Source organism: Octopus bimaculoides, chromosome 26 (genome assembly GCF_001194135.2).
Source record: "Octopus bimaculoides isolate UCB-OBI-ISO-001 chromosome 26, ASM119413v2, whole genome shotgun sequence".
Taxonomy (NCBI): Eukaryota; Metazoa; Mollusca; class Cephalopoda; order Octopoda; family Octopodidae; genus Octopus; species Octopus bimaculoides.
Window position 1 is genome coordinate 933,831 of NC_069006.1, and position 6,811 is coordinate 940,641.

The 6,811-nt window shown below is 39.6% G+C and overlaps 1 protein-coding gene across 2 annotated transcripts in view; it reads right to left on the minus strand.

Annotated features, from left to right (window-relative positions):
- The window catches only part of LOC106871338 (uncharacterized), a 362,069-nt gene that overhangs the window by 243,535 nt on the left and 111,723 nt on the right, over positions 1–6,811 (minus strand). The gene's annotated exons all lie outside the window — the stretch shown is intronic.

The window sequence follows — 6,811 nt, forward strand, 5'->3', positions numbered from 1 at the left end:
TACACGAATATATATATTATGTACATACATACATACATACATACATATCATTAAATAATAAACTCAGGATTTAAATGCGAGCTAAGTTTCATGCTCTGATAGTACAATAATCAGACAAGCTTGTCTCGTGTGCTGTTCACAATCTTGCAGTTATTCACACTCAAAGAACATGGCTGCTCCCTTGAGATAAAGTGAAACAAGAAGACAAAGGGGAAAAAAAGAAAGGTACTGTACAGTGGGATTGAACCTGTTGTTAGAAAACAAAAATAAAACACCTAAACTTACACAGCTATGCCTGCACCAAGGTCAGAAATTCTAGATCTGTTTAATGTATATCTGACTGTAGATGGGTATCGTCACAGCTGGAGCAATAATGGCAGATGGAGAATCGTTAGAGCATCAAACAAAATGCCTGGTGATGTTTATCTCAACTCCTTACATTCCGAGTTCAAATCCTGCCAAGTTCAACTTTGTCTTTTATCGTTTCTGGGTCAATAACAATAAAGTACCAGTTATGTACTGGGATCAAATGACCCCCGCCCCCTTCAAAGATTTCTGGCCTTGTTCCAAAATGAGAAACTTTTATTAAAATGAGAAAAGCCAGGGATCTGACAACACTAGTAGAGAATCAGTTTATTTATAAAGGACTAGCAATGGTCCCTGCATGCCAGCCACTTCTCTCCATACCATTATATGTCCATGAGGGTGAAGGGTAAAGACCCCCCTTCAGTCATGAATGACCATGAGATTGCAGCTTAGAAAGTTCCCCTCCGAGACACAAGTCCAAGCAAGGTTGTTTATGGAAGACCAGCAATGGCCCATGCATACCAGCAACCCCTCTCCACACCACCAATGTTATCCAAGGGAAAAGGGAAAGGGGCCGATACAGCGTGACCCCAGTGACGTCGCAACTCATTTCTACAGGTGAGTGAACTGGAGCAATGTGAAAATAAAGTGTCTTGCTCAAGAACACAACACGCAGACCAATCTGGGAATCGAACTCACTACCTCATGATTCTGAACCTGGTGCTTTAACGACTGAGCCATGCACATTCACTTGGTGATGAAAATGGGTAGTTATTAGGTCTTTATCACAAACGCACATGGATTGGTCCGACTATCATCATCATCATCATCGTTGTCATCATCAACAGTTATTGTCCATCTTCCAAACTGGCATGGTTGGATGGTCTGACAGAATCTGACAAACCACGGGACAGCATTAAGTTCCATATCTACTTTTGCATGGTTTCTATGCTGTTGTTGTTGTTTTGTCGTAGAACCATATGGAAGAACAATGGTTACGATGGTGATGGTGATGATGATGATGATAATTATGGTGATGACAATACGATGATGATGATGATGATAAGTGCTGATGGTGATACTGCTGCTGTTGATGATAATTATGGTGATGACAATGCCGATGAGGATGATGATGATGGTGATAGTGATGATGGTGATAGTGATGATGGTGATAGTGATGATGATGACCATCATGATATTGGTGATGTGGTGACGTTGATGATGATGATGATCATTATAATGATGGTTGATATTATTAAAAGCAATAATAACACACAAACGCCACCAATAAACACTTCAAGCAGAAGATTAGATCAAGAAAGGTATAAAATTGTTGGTGGAGCTCAGAGTTTTATTATTTCAAACAAGATATAAAAGAACTAATAAGGAATGTGATAAAACATATGGCAAAAACAGGAGCAGAAAGGGGGGGGGGGACATAATAAAATAACCCCAAAACCCCCCAAAACAAAAACAAAAAAAGAATTAATAATAAAAAAAAGACAGAACAGCAGAGCTTTTGTTTTATATTACATGTTTAAGAGAAAAACTGTCTGTTCTGTGTGTGTGTATATATAAGTAAATAGATATAGATGTATACACACACACACACACACATGCGCATATATTTATGTGTGTATGAGTGTCTACACACACACACACACATATATATATATATACATATATATATATATATATATATATATCAATGTATATAAATATTTCTGTATATATATATATATATATACTCAAATAGATATGGATATATACGCACACATATATATGTGTCTATATATACATATGCACCAATACATGTATATATATTATATGTATATGTGAGTATTATATACACACATACGTATATGTATACACACACACACACACACACACACACACACACACACACACACACACATATATATATATATATCAAACATATATATATGTATACATATATGTACGTAGGTTTTATATAATAAATTTATATATATATATATATCCCATACATACATTTATCAATGTGTCTATAGATACAGAGATAGAAAGAGCGCCAATGGATCTATTTATCTATCGATCGAACAATTTATATGTATACAGATAAATGTACACATATTTATGCATAAACTTTATGTGTATATATATATATAAACAGGAAAACACAGGCATATGCATGAGTATATATATATATGTGTGTGTGTGTTTGTATGTATATAGGTATACCTAAGTATGTATACATTTGTTCATGTGTGTATACGTGTTTAACAAGGCCAGAAACATAACTGAATGCTAATAATTTGGTCTATTGTTGCTCGTAAAAGCAACGATGGCAAAAGAAATAATAGAAGGAAGAATTACACCAATTTTAGCATCACAGAGTCTCCAAGAGAGAATTCCTCAACACAAGTTCATGTCGTAAAAGCAAAGTGTTTACTGTACTATTATTGCTATTATTCTTACGTGTGTGTGCGTGTGTGTGTTTGTGTGTGTGTGTTTGTGTAATATTAGTTTTATTATACAGTTTGTATGAAAACCTTCTTGTCTTACACAATAAAGACAACTTGTCTAACAGGCAAATCGAGAGGAGGAGCATGTATGTATGTATATATACATATATATATATATATATATCTACGCATATATATATGTGCGTGTGTGCATGTATGTGTATATGCATATATATATATATATATATATATATATATATATATACACACACACACGTGTATGCACATGTGTATATATATATATATATATATATATATATATATATATATATATACACACACACACGTGTATGCACATGTGTATATATATATATATATATATATACATACACATAGACACACACATACCTGCCTCTAACGAAAGCATATCTTAATAAGATGTTTGCTTTCTGAGCCACAAGGATTTCAGGTTCAGTCCCACTGACACAAGGAATCATTGCTTCTTGGCATCCTTCTGGCCTGGAGTCTAAAGCCACTAATGACTATTCTATGCTGGGGGATACATTCTTCCCGAGGGTGGGACGTTGTATTTAAGTGCAACCATGCATCCTGCTGGTGAGACTGTAATCGATATGGCTAGTTTAATCACCTGATTGATAGGTTGTCAGGTGGTCGGTCGGTTTCCTGAAGTTGGTGTTACAGATCAATAAGTTATTTGCATCACAGAACTCCAGGAGCCTTGTTCCCTCTTCGTTTCCAGAACCAAAATCCATGGCCCCCATGTACACCATGGAAAATACCGGGCCACCGTCCAACATACCCATTGAAATCCCCAGCCACGAAGACGAGATCATTGTCACTCGTCTTTCAGGTAGCCTGCAGTCCCGTCAATTTTGTAGGCCCATTTGTAGACCCAATTGTAGGCCCATTTGTGGGGCATAAGCGGAGATTATTTACGCTATGCTATTTTGTAAGACCAGCTCGAGCTTGAGCACTCAGTCGCTCACTCTGACTACCTCTATGAGCTTATTCACCCATTTCTCTGCAAGAACTATTCTCACACCACCTACCCTGTCACTGTTGCCTTCCCACAAGATTTTGTACCTATATGTCTTGCCTGCGAGGAACCTGGCTGAAGCTCCTCTCCACCTTACCTCTTGGATACAGCATACATTAACACGCCTCCGTTCAAGCGTCTCAACAATGTCGCTAGACCTACCCTTCAGTGTGCCCACATTGATAGTGCCAACCCTCAGAACTGGGAAAGGGGCGCGGGAGGGAACATGGGAAGGAGAGATGGTATTGGGCCCTTGAAAAAAAGGTTTCAGTGATCGTTTGGTAACAGACATGTCACATCAGTTTAAAAAACAAAAATGCCTACAAATAGGAGAAACATGGCAACAGTGAAAGACATAAGTAAAACAGGAGTGCTTTCGAATTTTAGAGAACAGTGATGAAAACATTATGAAATGGGGAGAGAAAACTAAGGTTTTAGGGAATTACAATTTGAAAGTTATTTGAAGAATAAATTTAAATAATTACAGGTTACGAAAGTACATATTAGTAAGACGGGTTAGATGAATGAATGAATGAATGAATGAAGCGATTAAAAACGAGAGAAAGTTTTAGCTTAGCTGCGCATATCGCGAGGGTCAATCAACAACAATGAAGTGACAGCGAAGTATGCATGACAGAGTTCTTTCAGTTTTCATCTACCAAATCCACTCATAAGGCTTTTGGTAATCTTAAGGCTATAATAGACAACATTTGTCCAAAGTACCACGCAGTGGGACTGAACTCGGAACCATGAGGTGTTCACCATCTTGTCACTTGGATTTCTTTGACCAGGTCCAGAAGCAAGTGTCTAATTTGATCAGTCCCCTCCTTTGTTTCAACTCTGCAACCCTTGTCACAGCAATGTGACCTCATCGGCGGTCTCTGTCATTTCTTTCATTATTACCACAGAATACAGCGGCGAAATGCTTAGCGGTATTTCGTCTGTCTTTGCGTTCTGAGTTCAAATTCCGCCGAGGTCGGCTTTGCCTTTCATCCTTTCGGGGTCGATTAAATAAGTACCAGTTACGCACTGGGGTCGATGTAATCGACTTAATCCGTTTGTCTGTCCTTGTTTGTCCCCTCTGTGTGTAGCCCCTTGTGGACAGTAAAGAGATAAGAATCGTTAGCACACCGGGCGAAATGCTTAGTGGTATTTCGTCTGCCGCTATGTTCTGAGTTCAAATTCCGTCGAGCTCGACTTTGCCTTTCATCCTTTCGGGGTCGATGAATTAAATACCAGTGTAACACTGAGGTCGATGAAATTTATTTACCCCCTCCCCACAAATTTGAGGCCTTGTGCCTGGTGCAGAAAAAGATTATTAGCACAGCAAGTAATTTGATAAATTTTCTTTGTCCCAAATCACTGTGTGCCATCTCATCTGACTTGAAACCCTCAGCGTCTTCATCCAGATTCTGTTTTGTTTCCACATCATAAGGGCCGGTTTCCCCGTTTTCCATGGCACATATGTACTCCTCTCCTGGACGGAACGCCGGTCCGTCGCAGGGTCACTCATTTTCACCCGCTAAATGGATTGGGTAAACGTGAAATGAAAATAATTTATTCTCAAACGCATCATAATTCTAATAGAAAACCAGGAACACAATAAACTAGCCATATTTTATTCTTTTATTCTTTTACTTCTTTCAGTTATTTAACTGCGGCGATGCTGGAGCACCACCTTTAGTCGAGCAAATCGACCCCAGGACTTATTCTTTGTAAGCCTAGTACTTATTCTACCGGTTTTCTTTTTTGCTGAATCGCTAAGTTACGAACGCGAAAAAACACACCAGCATCGGATGTCAAGCGATGTCGGGGGTGACAAACACGGACACACACAAATACAGACACACACACACATACATATATACGACGGGCTTCTTTCAGTTTCCGTCTACCAAATCCACTCACAAGGCTTTGGTTGGCCCGAGGTTATAGTAGAAGACACTTGCCCAAGGTGCCACGCAGCGGGACTGAACCCGGAACCATGTGGTTGGTAAGCAAGCTACTTACCACACAGCCACTCCTTCGCCTATGCAAGCTACTTACCACAGAGCCACTCCTGCGTCTATATTGCAGAAAAATCAGTTACCGGCCAGCCATGAGACACGAACTCACATCCTTGTGATTACGCGTCAAGTGGCTTGACCAGTAACGAATTTTTCTGCAATATATGGATAGGTTATCCTGTTCATGCTACTTTATTCGCGTTATGATGCGTTTGAGGATAAATTATTTCTGTATCTTTCAACACATCTCAATGCTTTGTTTACTTTCATCGTAAGTGAAATGAAATATTTTGCTCAAGAACACAAAGCATCGCCCAGTCCAGGAATCGAAACTACAATCTTACAATCATGAGTCCAACGCCCTAACCACTAAGCCACACTTACTTATAGGGTTATACATAATGAAGTTTAGTGTTTTGTTTTCAATGTGTTTCAATATTTTGACTTCTGCCCCTGCTGGGGCATCACCTTGAGGGATTCTCGGTTAAAACAGATTGACACCCAATTGTTTGGGACTTATTCTAAAGATCTCCCTTGCTGAGGATGCGACATCAACCCTCTCTGGGTTTGTTGAATTGTGCGCTACATGGTAACCTCAATGGTGCCAGCGGCACAAAGAGAAAAAAAAACGGCACCCTGTACACGCTGAGAAGTGGTTGGCATTAGGATGGGCAGGTATCCAGCCAGAGAAACAACGCCAGAGCAGATGACCACAGCACGATACAGTCCTTCACTCATTGGACCCTTATGAAACTGTCCAACCCGTGGAACATGGATGTTAAATGATGATGATGATGAGGAGGAGGATTTTATATCTCTGCTGGGTGGTTGGTGTTAGGAAGGGCATCAAACCGTAAAAACCCTACCAAAACACACATAGAAGTCTGGTGCAGGCTCCTACCTGGCCGGCTCCTGTCAAACCGTCCAACCCATGCCAGCGTGGAAAGTGGAGGTTAAACAATGATGATGATACATACACACACACACACACACACACA